The sequence below is a fragment of the Acanthaster planci genome, linkage group LG02 (assembly GCF_054643075.1).
Source record: "Acanthaster planci isolate LZ-2023a linkage group LG02, COTS_SCS, whole genome shotgun sequence".
NCBI classification, from domain to species: Eukaryota; Metazoa; Echinodermata; class Asteroidea; order Valvatida; family Acanthasteridae; genus Acanthaster; species Acanthaster planci.
Genome location: NC_141778.1, coordinates 28,485,570 through 28,501,175, shown reverse-complemented (window position 1 = coordinate 28,501,175; position 15,606 = coordinate 28,485,570). Strand labels below are relative to the sequence as shown.

General features: G+C 39.1%; 1 protein-coding gene across 3 annotated transcripts in view; it reads left to right on the top strand.

The window, feature by feature from the left end:
• The window catches only part of LOC110977239 (rho GTPase-activating protein 7-like), a 144,356-nt gene that overhangs the window by 45,158 nt on the left and 83,592 nt on the right, over positions 1-15,606 (top strand). The window lies entirely within an intron of this gene.

Here is a 15,606-nt window from a genome sequence, read left to right as displayed (position 1 = left end):
AGACCTTCAACTTGTAATTGTATCCCCAACTGTGACTCACAGTGTAGTATCTGCAAGTCATTCTAGTTCTCCTTTACCAGGAAACAGATAAAGACATGGATGGGGAAAAGGAGTTAGCAACTTGGCACTTTCCCCCTCTTCCATGTATTCACAGCACCCGATAACTAGCATTTTGAGCCATATGTAGTGGAAGTTGGCAGTGTTAAACTTGTTAGTACATGTAACTGACTTTTCTTCCAGATTTTGAGTTTTGTTCAGACAGCTGAGATAGTTTCCTTGTATTTTAATATGAGCTGTTTGGCATGAATATGTACAATTATTCCAATTTACCGTAACTGTTTCAATTGCTTTTATAAATTGTTAATACTGGTATGTGAAAAATTTGTCAAGTTAAAAATAATATGAATCGCAAATTTGTGACAGCACTTGAAAGATACTTAATGAGCACTTGTGCATCACTTTGTAAATCAACCATGGAATTCCAGGAGTTGCCATTTGTTTTATCTTTCCAGCTCAATCTCAGCAAACACACAGTGGCTATGACTTGATGTTTAAATATATTGACCTAGCTGTGAAAGTGACGTGCATGACATCTCAGCCTGTTGACAAGCTATTTGTTGCCAAATATTGTTGCCTTTAGTAAGGCATATCATGGGAAGTCAAACACTTCTACTGAAGCCAGTAGGAGGATGTGTTCAAATTAATGTGTTCTGAGTAACAGGATGTTCCAACTTGTTAGTCGTGTGGATACTCCAGCAATAGTCACATGCAATTCAGTGTAATAGGGGCAGCTGATATGGTACATGTAGTTATTGACAGTACCTGTATATAATGGCTTTAGTCAGGCTTCTCTCAATAAATGTCACATTTTTAAAAGTCAGTTCTGCACGTAATTCTACATACATTAAATAGTTGGGCTCTGCCCAATGGATGATACAGAGACGACATGTACATGTAGGTATGACTATACAATCTGTGATATGCTTGGTCATCTGCCAAACTTTGTGGAGAGTTCTAGTTAAATTTCATGGCTTTTTAGAATACGGTAAGTTAGCAGGGGTGCAAAAAAGTCCAATGGGAACAGTTCCCATTGAAGATTGACCGCGACCATACTAAACCTATGGATCAAACTACTGTTGCACAGAGATCGATAGCTGCACGCGAAAATGGTTGTATGGTTCCCAGTCTCCAACTCCGTACGTACTGTACAGCAGCATACCCTGCATGCACACAGTGAAGCACTGTATATACGTGTACACACATTGTGTAGAGGGCTTTTCCTGTACAGGTTCATCTCATTTGTGGCAGATTTGGCGGAATTGATCTGATTTTGTTATTTTTGGTCAGATTTGGCTGATTTTGTCATGATTTGTACAGCGTAGGCAATGTGGTCAGCCAGTCTTACGAGGCTCAAACACAGCAAATAAACATTCCATCACGGTAAAAAAGTCCACGTGGGTATGTGTGGTGGATTGACATGAAGGAATGTTGCGGCAAGTTTCTCGCGGAAGAAAAAGTCCAATGGAAACATGCCTTTAGATTGCTCTGAACAATTCCCTGGGTTTCAAAAACAGTAAATGAAAATAAGGATGTGTTTACTTTCCCCCAAATTCTTGTCTGTCAGATTTACCTAACAGAGTACGCAGCTGAAAGTTTGATGCATACTGCATGTACTGGTATGTCCATTTGACAGGTCGTTGACTCCATGATTTTGTTAACTACAGAACATAGCTGGGACAAAACAGCTACTTGAGATGGTTTTATAAACAGGTCCAATAAAGGCTTCTCAGGTTGCACAGTAAAGGAGGCCTCTGAGAGTAGGTCATGTTATTTTTTGGGCTACCTGTATGACCATACCTTTCAAGGCAGTTTTTGTTGGTTTCCTTTTTTGGGGATCATGTACCTGTATTAGTTTGAAGTGGGGAGGGGGCAGCTAAGTTGGCAGGATGCACACATGATCATACATGTGCATCTGCTGCTGCATTGGTGGCACAGTGATGGTACAATATCACAGGTTTTGGCTGACGCATACTGAGTTTGTGAAACACATCTTATTCTTAGGCCGCGTTTCCATTGAACTTTTTATTCCGCGGTCAAGCGGAATCTCACCGTGACATTCCTTCATGTCAGTCTACAGCACTTTTTGACCGTATTAAATAGAACATTCTGCATTGAGAGTGCTGCACATATCACCTTTGACCTGAGCAGGATATGACAAAAATCATGAAAATGGAATATCTGAAAAAAATGACAACATCTGACAAATTCAGCCAAATCTGCCAAGAACAACACGTACATACATGTTTGCGTGTGTGGCTCTCTCTGGGTACGTTTCACTGTCTGTGCAGACCATATGTTGGTGTGCTCTGTGTAATGAGGCAGGGAACCATGCAACTATTTTCACGCACATGCCCACTGTTGATCTCTATGCACGTGTAGTAGTGAGCTACCCTGCTTATCTAGCGGTTTCCATTGTGTTTGCTGTCAGTCCGCATTATGAAACTGTTCCCATTGGATGTTTCTTATGCCCCTGCTAAATACTATGGCTGCGTGGAAATCTTCCGTGATCACTTTCGGCCTGGTACCCTCAGTTTTATACCACAGTCACGATAAATTGACTGGGATGTCTGTTAACTACTTGTCCCTCTTGGATTTAATGTTGTCATTCTACAGGAAAGTCACAGTAAGTTAATGAGAAAAAGTTTAATGGGAACACGGCTTTAGAAATTCCAACAAGTAGGAAGGTAGGCCTACATGTACATGTACAATGTAAATTTAAAAAATGATTAGTATGTAAACCCCCAGAATTGCACCTTCTTAAATTTTCCATTTGTCTATTTTGTGGCAAAATTAACAGTGAAGTTACCATACAAGTAAACATTGGGATATAACCATTCCTTCACATACATGTATTCCCCCCCCCCTATCTGTTTTACAAAGGGTGAAAAATTTTGCCAAAGGGCAAAGGGCTCCTCCCCCCAGTACCCATCTGTAAAATATAGGCAATAGTGGATCCAGTTTGGGGGCAGGGGCTAAACATTTTGGATTTTTTTCATATAGCTTTTTATGGCCTTTCTGGGAGTTGAGGCTACAAAGTTTTGACATTTTACTTTTGGAAGACACAGACACAGAAGACACTTTTTTTCATTTTAAAAATATTTTGGAAACTGTTGTCTTCATTTGTGGGGAGGGAGGCTGCCCCTTCCTCCATCCGCCCTTTTGCTGTTTGATCAACAGGATTTTGATCACATAACACCTCAAGAAAGTCTCTTGGGTAAATCATGTTCTACTTTGGATACGATTGGATCCAATTGGATGACTGTTTGCAACCTGCAAACTATTTTGAACTTTGCAGATTCCACTTCTGAGGAGATGCATACAGATGTACACTTTACAGTCTTAATCTGCAAATATGTTTAAAACAAACCTATTTTGACATGCATTCCCAGCTGTCTCATTTTGGATGCCTCATGCAAGGGAAAGTATTAGAAAAGGAAGCAAAGAAAGGCAAATGTCGGTGCTAATTCTTGTGACAAAAATATGTGCCTGGTGAGAGCAGTTGTTGTTTTGTTTTTTGTGTGTTTTTTCTTTTTTTTTGGTTTCAGTACAGACGTGAGTTGGTGAAATACAGGTGAAGCAAACTACCTCTTCCCAGCCACTTCACAAAAGGGAAATGGTATGTTGCCTTCTCTCAGTTCTCTGTGAAGAGAATGCAAGGAGGTAAAAGTAAGAGTAGAGCCAGCACACAATAGCACTGACCTCCTAGAGGGCCAGTAGGCTATTGTAAATGGCATGTTTGATGACCACACACTACAGTCTAGGTGTGAAACATTATTATGCATCAAGGCATATTGTAACCAGAGTCTGTTGAGTCCTGTACACTTAACAAGTGATGTACTAGCAACCCTCAATAAAATGGTTTAATAAAGCCCAATTGGTTATCACTCTTAATCCTGTTAAGACAGTGAAGGATATAGTGATGCATTCATTGATTCTTAAATATTCACATCAGAATTTTACTAGGGTTTAAGAAAGAACCACATTCCCTATGTAACTTGTCCCATGAAGAGGATGACACTCTGGTTGCCAGACCCCCTCTTAGGAACTCTACTTCCTCCTTGACACCATGGCTACATTCCCCATTTTTGTGCTTCCATTTTAATGACCTCAATAGTTTTTTCTGCATCTTCTCAAATGGGTACTTGACTGAAATTGGATCATCTGCCAAAGTGTATTAAAAAACTTACTGATTGATTTTGAAGACAGAAATACCGGTATGTGATTTATAGATGTTTGTTAGTTTACATATTACCACATTTTCATACTTTTGTTTAAGTTGCTTTGTTATTTTATATACATGTCATTGGGACTTTTTATCATGACAAGTGAGGCTTATATTTGTAGCACTGGAGTAAGATGTTCTATCATTGTATGCAGTATGAAATATCCCCAAAGTAACGACACTGCTGTCTGTTGTTTGAATTAAGTATAAACCACATTGAGCTCTTGACGAAACTATTTTGATACACCATAACACTCATATTCCTGTAATTTTGCCAATTGATTATATCAATACCCTGATAATCACAATGCTATAAATCAAAGTATAAGAGATTGTGCATGTATCACTCTTTCCAACGCCCTTCGAAAAAGGTAATGATGACATTTAATGTGGTGGTTGAATTTCCTTATAACTTGATTCACTTTCCAGTCACTCTTGAGGGATTTCTTATTTAAGAATTTCAGTATTCCCAACAGGTTCCTCACTTAGGACTCTTTAAGTGGTCATGTGCCTTGTAAAACTGAATACAAACTGGCATTTTTTCCACACCGTAACATACTCTACAAACAGTTGGCTTAATTTTGCCCTTTTGCCAGGATAGCAGATGAAGTGCACTACATACATGTACATACAGTGTACATTTTGTACATGTAATGCTGCGTTTCATGTTATCATTATTGGCAAATTTGACGTACAGTGAATTAATGTGAAAATAAGATGGCATGTATAGACTTGATTTTAAGGAACAGAATGTTTTAAAAAATCTCTTCGCCAATTAGATAAAACTGTCAGTGACAGCTTCCATTTGTAAGGTGGAAGGCTTTACCATGGTATGAAAACGGAAGAAGCACAGATTTTCGATCTTTTGTGATCAAACCATGAGGATAAGCCACGATTTTTTCCCCTCTAATCCCATGGAAGGTTGACCCCACAGTGGTTGCGACAAAGGAGTCAGGACTTCACCAAGACCACAACCTAATCTGTGTGTGGCAAACACAGGACCCTTTTGATCCTGTATCAGCCCCCCAATAGTGTAAGCACAACTTGCTCAAGTGTCCTTTAACCATGGGGTTTGTTCAGAGTCTGAGTACACCTAAATCAATCCCCTTTTTCCCTGAGCAGAAAGACGTTCATAAAGGAGGAATCTGGAGCTTTCAGGGCAAGGGTTTGTCCTGACAATGGTTGGTGCCATAGACCAATATTGTCAGGTCTTTCACCCTGCGGGGCCTGGCTTTTGCATCCTTCCTTACCTCCTTATTACTAAGCAGGTGCAGTATGGATGTCTTATTGTTGTGCAATTGGATATTGCATTAGTTTAGAGGAAATGTCATTTCTTTTACTTCTTTGAAGACACATAAATTATTAAATTCTGCACCAAAGAAGAAAACTTGTTCCCCTCTTTCCAGATACATGTACACGTAACTTGTTGGACTAATTAGTGCATTGCATTTGATGGCTTGTATAAACTTATTAGGGTGAATTGGTGATTGAAAGGATGACTGTACTACACCAGTTGCTATGCCAACTGATACAAGTACCATGCAGTGTAGTCTCAGTCTGTTATGTCTTGGGCCATCTTTTCCTACCTCCATGATTGGGCCTTAATATCCAGTGATTGGGCCTTGATATTTAGTGGTTGACTTGACTCAAACACTTCAACCACTCCTCCAGGACAAAATGGTATCTGTCCCTGTTGTTATTTCTGTGTTTGCTCCAGAACTGTTCACTGGATTTATTTCAACTTTGTAAGAAAAATTAAGTTGAATTTGTTATTGTCCTTTTGAAAAGTTTTGATTGTCTTCATTCCCAAAGTGCTGAAGCTTTACTCTGGGCAGTTCCAGCTCCCTTTATTGGTTTCATATTTGATTTGGCAACCATGTTTCATACTGTTTTCAGTGGTATTACAAAATGTACATCCACCTGTAAACTGTGAGCATGCTGCTCAGTTGTATTCAGGACTTAAAAACTACTGAAAGGGGGTTTATCATTGAAGTTAGGGTAAGCTTAGGGATTACTGTCGATAGCCCCTTTGTACACATAGTGATAATGAAAAGGGATGTGCCAGTGCAGTTAAGTTGCCTGATCTGTGGGTTGAAGAAGTTTACAATGAGTACCAACACCCAATACCTTGGCTTACTTTGAATTTGAAACTAGGGATGCATCATGTAGGAATACATTATTGCGCTACAAGCAACTTGTTCATTTTAAATGTTTTTCAAGGTCATCATCTGACTCATCTCAAAATGTCTACTCACTCAGTGCTGTAAAGAAACAGATAAAAAACACAAGTAAACTACAGTTCTCACTGTACGCGCCATCTGACTTGAAAAAAAGAGTGAACAAGCAGAATAGCTTGTGCTCGTGCATGCCGTTCCCGTGTGAAGGAATGCTGTCGTAATTAATCTGATTCTGCCTAAAAAATTCATATTGTATAAACAAAGAAATTGTTCTTTCATGTGCAGTGTCGGCCATACATTGTGTGTACTTTTGTAATTGTGCCGGTTCAGACTTGTGTTACATGTACATGTACTCGTATATGAATGAAACCAGGAAAAGTGGGTGTGTAATCCCACAAAGCCTGGTTACTGTTATCAAGGTTAGTGGGCTGCAGATAATGAGCTTATTTAGGTGTTTCTGTGTCAATATTGTAAATGTGCAGAGTTAATTTTTTTCCTTGCTACTGGTAACAAAGTTGTCTCAGTTTTTCTTTATCTCACAGTAAATGTTAAGTGCCACAACATGAGACTGAATGCCTTGCTTTGATAGTTTTAATTCATAATTCTGTGGGGATGCACATTGGGAAGATTTGTATGTTTTTCAAACAGTTTAAAAAGGGTTATGTTCTCCACGGCTGAAAATTTTGGCAGGGCGGTAGACAAAATTGCGAGCGCGAAGCCCTTATGGCGTGGGGTCCAGGGCCCGCTTGAGGGCCCCGGCAAATTTTGGGTTCTAGATGCTCTGTGGTGCATTCTGGGGCAATTTCCGGTCCACTTTTGTCTGTAATTTGGCCCCAAATCTGATTGCATTTACAACATTAAATATTGGCTAGGATATTCTTCAGGAGGAGTTTCTTCATCGAAAGATTTAATGACAAAATTATTTTAATTTCCGGAGCGTTTTTAGCAGAACCTCATGTTAGTGACTTAAGACATGCTTGAGATGAGCAGAGCATGCAGTTTTCTCAATGATCAGTTGACTGTGAAAAGGCAGAGTAAAAACAAGCCTCAAAATGCGCCCTTGAATAAAAAAGGACAAAAGAAATATGTTCAGGCAAAGAGAAGTTTACAATTTCCAGATCATTTCATAAAATGGAGCAACCCCTCCATCGGAGCAGAGCGTGGGGGCTGCTCAGGCTTGGCACAATCTTTCCACTGGCGCCCGCGCACACTCCGCAAAACAATGTTGCACCGCGGGTACCAGTCACATGCACTGCATGTACATGTACACGCTTGCGCAATACAATGTACGTTTACATGTACAAAACATACGCAATGGTTTTTCGAGACACAAGGTTGACTATGCATAACGGTAGGCAGCCAATGGTCACCATTGTTAGTACATCATAAGCGTCGTCAGTAAATTCAAACTCAATCCACAAACTGCGGCAAACCTCTTTTTATTAAAATCTTGAGAAAGTAGACGTTCGGGGAAAAATACATGACTCAAAAAATAGCAGGGCGGCACAAATTTTAGCAGGGCGGCGAAATTTTAGCGGGGCGACCCAAAATTTTGGCAGGGCGGTCCGCCCTGCTAAAACAGCCCATGGAGAACACTGGTATAATCTTTTTGCTTTTGATAGATGCTCTTCTACAGCAGATCTACTGGTAATTCTTTTGTAACAAAAACCATTTTACTATGAATGAGCCCCAGGAACAAGATTATTTTTTGCCCAAATCATCAATTTTCAAAAAGGGGATAAGAAGAGCAGGTAGGTCATTCGAAAATAAAGTGAAAAGCCACGAATGCTAACTCTAAAGAGTAATTTGCACTATATTTGTTTGTTTTCATATCAGCAGTATTTGCTATGGTGGCTTGCCATGTGTATTACTCTGTCAGGATACCAAACTGTCAACCTCCATGGATCTGTCAGTGATGCAAACCATTCAGGGCATGTAATCAGTTTACTCATTTGTGCATGTATTATATTCTCCTTGTTCATACAGAAAGTCATAGTTTATACATACATGTACTCTAGCATAGATAAGTTACATCAACTCGTTTATTAAAAAATGTTTAACTTGAAGCACAGAGATGTCTGTTTTTATGAAGTAATTTGGGGGTGAAGTTCTTTCCCCCATTTTTCGCAAACTGTACATGTACTGTCATTGAACTTCAAAAGTTGATTGCAACTTTTTTTCAATGATAAACTCATACTCATTTTCTTCAGAGTCTCTCTCTTTTTTGGGGGGGGGGTTGGATATGTGTGCTCCCATCTTTCAGCTTCACAATGCAAATCGATTTCCAATAAAGAAAAAGTCCAGTTTGACTCCAAACCGTTAAGCAAAAAATGTGTTAATTTTTCATCTACATCCAGATCTTTTGTGGATTGAGTCTTGGTGCCTTTTTGATGAGATTTGTGCCTGGGAGCTAACTGTAACCTTTGACCTTGTGAGGTTAAACTCTGGACCCCAGGTGCCAAAGGTCATGTCAAACCTGTCAATGACTGGGATAGGGATAGGCAAAAGTTTATGGCTGTGCATGGCAGGGCTGACCTGGTTGGGTCAACAATTCACTTAACAGCTCTTCTGCAAGAAAAGCCATTAGCAATGTAGAAAACTAACCTTGGGAGGCACTACTGTGTGTGCTCATTCATTCCTCAATGTGTATGTCATGCTTGCAGTGGTACATGGCATGTTAATAAGTTTCTGCCCGGTAACAGTATGTTTACAGCTATATTGTTCCAGGGTTTCTTTAACAAGTGTCTCATTATGTAATCACATTCTAGTCTTGATGTCTATGCTATTGTACTTGTGTGATAAAACATGAAATCAGGGCACTGCAATTTGCAGTTTTATCATCATTGTGTCTGACATTTTCCAAATTTAAATGAGTGAATAAAAACATTTGTTAATTTGTTTTTGTCATGATAATATTCCTTGACTTCATAAATAAAGAATATTACCCAGTACCTTGTTAAATAGTGCTCCGACAGATGTGCATCAAGACCTTACATGCAGAGGAGGAGTAGACCTAGTACGTGCACATGTAGGTATCCTGTCAGGATTTATAATGTCCTGTGTTTGGGGATTTGTTGTAAGAAACAACAATAATTCCATACGGTTCTTCCAAAACACTGAAATTGATATTTAGGTGGCCTTTGTAAATTTTGAACCAAAACCTGTATTGGAAGTGCTCCATTCTGTTCAGGTCCATCATCATGCATGTAGGTCCTTAAACTTTATCATTTCTGTACTCGTTCTGCATGAAGCATGCGCTAATGTTTCAGTACAAAAGTCAAAAATACATTGATAAGGTGAGTAGCAATAATGACCCTCAAAGTCTGATGTTAGATCCCCAGATTGACATGTATCCTGTCCAGAGAAATGGAGTAATGATGCCAAAAATCCCACCCCTGCCTTGTTATTTCATGAATGGACCCTTTGAAGTCAACAAGTACACACAGGATAAAAGCAAAACAAATAAAAAGATAACGCTATTAGATTCAGTGTTTGTTGGTCCTTTGATACAAGCATGCAAACAGCATAGATATTGAGATATGCCATCTAAATCATGGCCAGAGGAGGTGAGTGCATTTCCTATCACGATATCAAAGTGCTTGCCATGCATGAGGTTGAGCTTAAAGAAGGGATCCCTGGTAAAAGAAATGTATAATTTGAATTGAACTTGTGTTATTTGTTTTAAAATGGCAAGGGGAAGGTTGGTGAAAGCAACTGAAATGATCAGGTTGAAAATTGTTAAGAATTAAGAGAGGGAGAGAAAAAGAAGGATCAGTGTCAAGTTGTCGCTTGTTTGAAATAGTAACAATGGTTCATTTACCGATAAGGAGCTCTGTTTGCTCGTTAAAACATGGCCAAATTTATAGGCAAAAGAGTCTGTGAAAGATAGGTCAACAGTAGTCATAACTAAACATTGTCGGATCTAACAGGATCTTCCCCAAAACTTGTAATCTTGTCAGCATGGAAGTGCCCTGCTTTATTCTCTCATAGTGTCTCTCTCTGCTTACTGCCGGTACCTGTAATTATCTATATCTAGACTTAACCTCTCTTTGAGGTTAAATCTGCTGATTTTAGTATAACATGTAACACCCCCTCTCTGGGGAGGTTTTGCATTCAATTTTATGGGAGCTTTGTGGAAGGAGTTTTTTTTAATTCTTGCTCCTGCTCTTGAAGATTCCAGTTGAATTGTACATTTTATGGTATTAATAAATACCTCAGACAATTTGACCGTTTCTAGTGGTTGACAGCCCCAAGGTTTCCAGTGTCTCATAAAATGTTATAACTCCTATGAAATCTTATCCACTTTCTCAATCCCCACTTGCCGGTACATTTTGTGCAATGCTACCATTGAGTCCGCATTTTTTTGAGTTCCAAATTCACACTGCACTGGCTCAGTGCTACCTTATGCAGTATGCATCACATAAGCACCAATAAGCCTTTTGCAAGTTACGTTTGACCCAAATCTGGTACACTGCATTTTTTAAATTCATGAGAACATAAAAACTTGAATTCTTCTTACTAAAACCACTGTTGCTATACCTCATGATTTGGGGCAAGCTTATGCTTAGTTACATAAGAGACGCCTTGCAACAATACACTGTTCTCAATGGATAAGAAGGGCACAAAAGGGTGAACATTGGCAGGTTTGAACTTACCCCACCTTTTTGCGTCCATGGCTAATGTGTTGAGCCATTATCTCACAAAGGTCACAGGGTCACAAATAACGCACCAAATAATTCACACGGTAACTTAGAAGTGTAATGCAGTACCTTTCAAACTTTTCGTCAATATATTTACAGTTACCGGTAAGTACTAAAAGATAAATAATAGTGTTCGAAAATTATACAAATAATTTAATTTTAAAGAATATGTGCAAAATGAATGGTTTTATAATGTAATGAAAGAGGTGTCGTGAGCAAGACTGTGTTTCACTTCCTTCTCGTGTACGTGTATTTATAATAGCCTTGTGGTTAGGTACCAGTCTGCTATAATGCTTGGCCTGGCATGTGTTATATCTCCATGCATCATGTTGCACTTCTATTGTTCTAACCTTTTACTCCGCTTTCTTTTAATATTAACACCAGCACGCAAATACTGGTCAGATGGGCAGTCATTCTTGCACTTGCAACGTCAACTTGGCATATTGCGCGACGTAAACAACAACAGCAGCTTGTGAATGTGCGCACTCGGCATTGTTGGATTGGACTTCCACCCACAATTCATTTGGGAACTTCTGGATGGGCACCCTCTGTTTACACATTTCCCGGGGTTTGATTGCCAGTGTGAAATGACTGTGCATATTCCTGGGAAATAGTGTCTCCAGGAGTTACTAAATGGGTCTAGTGTGAACAGTTGCTGGGGTTTTGGTGGAGTGAAAAATCCCCAGGAATGGCTCTGTAGTGTGAAAAGGCCTAAAGAAATCAGTCCACTCCAGTGATGGTGGCCGCTGTGTGAAAGCTTGCCCCGATTCACAAGGTATAGCAACAGTGGTTTTAGTAAGGAGAATTCAAGTTGTTATGTTCATGTGAATAACTCAGTGCACAAGATTTTATTCAAATTTAACTCGCGAATGGCTTATTGCCACATCAGATTGTATTTGACCACTTGCCAGTGGGATAATGATGCACCATAACATGGCCAGAGGAGTGTTTGTATTTTTGAATAAAATCGTCGGAAAGGTATATTTATTGAAATGCGCATTGGCTTTGTGACTCAAAAGGCATGATCTTAATGAATGGCAATAAATGTGCACATGCTTAGCCGTACATGTTGGTTTTAAGACTGGCCTAAGAGAATGGATACATTATCAACTTGCATTCTCCTGAGCCAATCTCAAACAAAGGTTGAAGACAAGCCAAGCACAAACGTCCTTGTTTTCTCCGACATTTGAAATGTTTTTAAAGGGTCCTGTTCCAACTAAAGTACATCACATTATTGTGGCATCTTTAATAGCAATGAGATAATCTTCAAAGTAATCTGCACTTTTAGGGAGTAAGTCGGCCTCTATACATTGGCTACACTCTGGTATACATGTACATGTTCCCGATTCAACTTGAGCTCATGGAAAAAGCTGGTTTATGGTGAAGGGTCTTTCAACAACTCCAGTTATTAAACAAAACTGGATGAAGTGGAAGTAACCATGCTGTCATTTCAAGCAAGTGGGCCATTAATGTCTTGACGATTGATCCATTGCCATGTTAAGCAAGCACAGGATAGAGGCAAATAGCATGTCCTATCATGGGAAAAGATCACTTGAGAAGAAGATTGGTGTCAGAAGTCATGAAATTCTGTATTCCCAATTCTAGGCCAGTGTGATAGTACTACCACTCATGATTGTTATTAAATAAACCACCTGGAAAATCCAGCTAAATGTGCATTGATAAAATAATGATCGAAAGAAGGATATATCAACTGAGTTACCTTTATGTGTAAGATATAAGCCTTCAACCCAAGGAATGCTCTGTCAGCACTACATGCACCACCAAATGAATCAGCCCTGCATTGGCAGGGTTCCAATGTAGCAGAGTGGGCTTTTGTCTTGACAGTTTGTTTTACAGCTTAATACTTGAAATTATGAACTGATACCAACATGATTTCATTTAATATTGCAAGTAGTTCCTGCCAAAAATCATCACATATTAGTTTAATTAAATCAAAATTAACATTGTCTTCAGTGTCAGTTTTATACTTTAAATGAAATGAGGTTGAAGTTGAGAAGTGTACTGGGGCCTATGTGCCAGTGTTGGATTTGTTTTAATTTGTGATAAATGCTAATGATCACAAATCTACTTTAATAATGATTATAGAGTGTAAAAGTGAATACGTCCTTCGCCCAAGTTTGTGTGTGAAAGTCAGTAGCACGAGAACCAGTGTGTGAACCAACACGCGCGTATACTCCATTCCTTTGCACTGCACTCCCTTATTCAAAATGTCACACTTCAGTACTCTCTAGACAACTCTCAGTTTGCCTACACCATAAATGTATATTGGTGGCCAAAGTTAGCAGAAATATCACCTTTTGATTGGTTGTCAATTTAACCTTGAATTCAGTCAAAATGGACATTTGTTCCATTTAATTTTAAATAGGGGTGTTTTCCATTTAGTATTGACGGTAGTAGTACATGTATCATTATCTGGTGATCTGATATCTGTGTAGCATTTTCAACTCTTTAGGAATTATTCTTTTACTTTTGTATTAATGGCTAACTACTAAGTACACTTTGGTTGCCACTTGTAGGAAAAACATGACTCTGACATCAAAAAGAGCAGACCCTCTAACCAGCATACAGTGCGTCCCCCCAAAAAATACAACCTTACAGGTAACTGTAATTAACATTCATTTCCCAAACATGAATGAATAGCTGAATATTCAGCTATTTAGTTTTGGAGAAGATCAAGGTTATTGGGTTTCATTGTTTTTTTTTGGGGGGGCATGATACTGTATAGATATTTGAATTACTCTCTAATGTGGTTGAAATTTTGAAAGACTTTGGAAAGGTGTTGACTAAATGAGTGCTTTTCCTGCATGCTGGACTTATTAGTTATAGTATTTGAACAGTTTCAGAGATCTTTTTTTTTCCCTGAGTTAACGGTATATTCCATACCGTGTCTGGTTTGAAAGGATCAATGTTCGTTTACCAGTTAACTGACTGTATCCTCAATTGTGAACTTATTCCAAGCGGGCACTGGACTCATTTTTGACAGGGATTTATCAGCCACAGATGTTAGGAAACCAAAATCAATTTCCAAAGAAATAAGAATTTCCCTGAACTGGTGATGCAATGAATCTTGCTTGAGATGATGGACCCTGACAGCCCAAATGCTGTGAAAGTTGTGTGGTTGACACATCTGCACATGTCCTGTGAAACCCAAGTCCAGCATACTTGGCAGTGGTATGGCATAGCTATGTTGATGTTAGAGAGGTCAGCTACCCTTTAAGAAATTGTGTCTGGCGACATCTATCACTGTGCCATCTATGTTGATTAATACTGGAGATTCTTCAAACTAAAAGCTACCTTTTAAGGAAATGAAGTCATGAAGGTTTCGCCAACAAGGCAGCTGCCAAAAACTGTCCTTTGTTGTGTCAGAAGGCAGTTATACATTCTGAACAATTCTTTTACAGTAGGCCTTGGGACAGGTACCATTGTACTACTGGTACAGTACAGTTTACTTTGAATACACTTGCTTGTGCAGAATTAAAAGCTATTTGTATTTGGCTCTGTTTGACAGTTGGCTTAGAATTTACATGGATCGCAACTTGAACTCCATTGTACTTTTGGCTGGCCTTGACACCTGACAAAAAGTACATGTATGTGATGTAATATCTGCAGTAACAGCAATTGTACTGTGGAGGTGCCTGCATGTATTCCACCCTCTCCAACAGTAATCTGAAGTGAGCCCTCTTGTGATATTTTAGTGAAAACTCTACCTTGGAGTATAGTAAGATGTTGAGAGGCTCGAGTCAGTGGGTAGCAGTTTCTTTGGTGTGTTTATGATTTACATGTATTTTGCATCTTGTAGCAACTTTTATAAGTTTGTTCGATTTTTGTCATGGAAAATAAGCAGAGAATGTTTCCCAACTTTAAGGATTAGCACAAGCCCATGTACATACATGTGCATTGTACAGTACATGTACAGTACATACAAGTACAGCACATTCTTTGTAGGGAATTGAAATTAGTGCTTGTTATGTACCTATCATTTCCCAAACTGAGCCATGATGCCCTGTGTTTTGTGTGCCCTTTTGGGGGTTGGGGGAGGGATGGGGACCCAGATGAGTTGAATAGATGAGGGGGGAAGTTCTGGTCCGTAGACCTTTTCTGCATATCAGTTTGTTATTAGCCTCTCCTTCTAATTTAATTTCATGGGGGAGTGAGTGTGCCCTTGAACACCTTGGAGCAATATTGTACTTCCCCTTTATCTGCAGTTATAAGATGTTGGTCCTGTCTTATCCCTTCAGTGAGTTGAAGGTCTACTCATGCATTTACTTTGACTTGTATGTAAATTAAAATAGTATCTCATTTCATTGAAAAACATGCACTTTTCTGTGAAAGTGACATGGTACACGAACCGTAGATAGCCGCACCGTTGGGAAGAATGCTCTATCCCAGTAGTAATTTACGCGTACACTCTATTTATGATTCATAG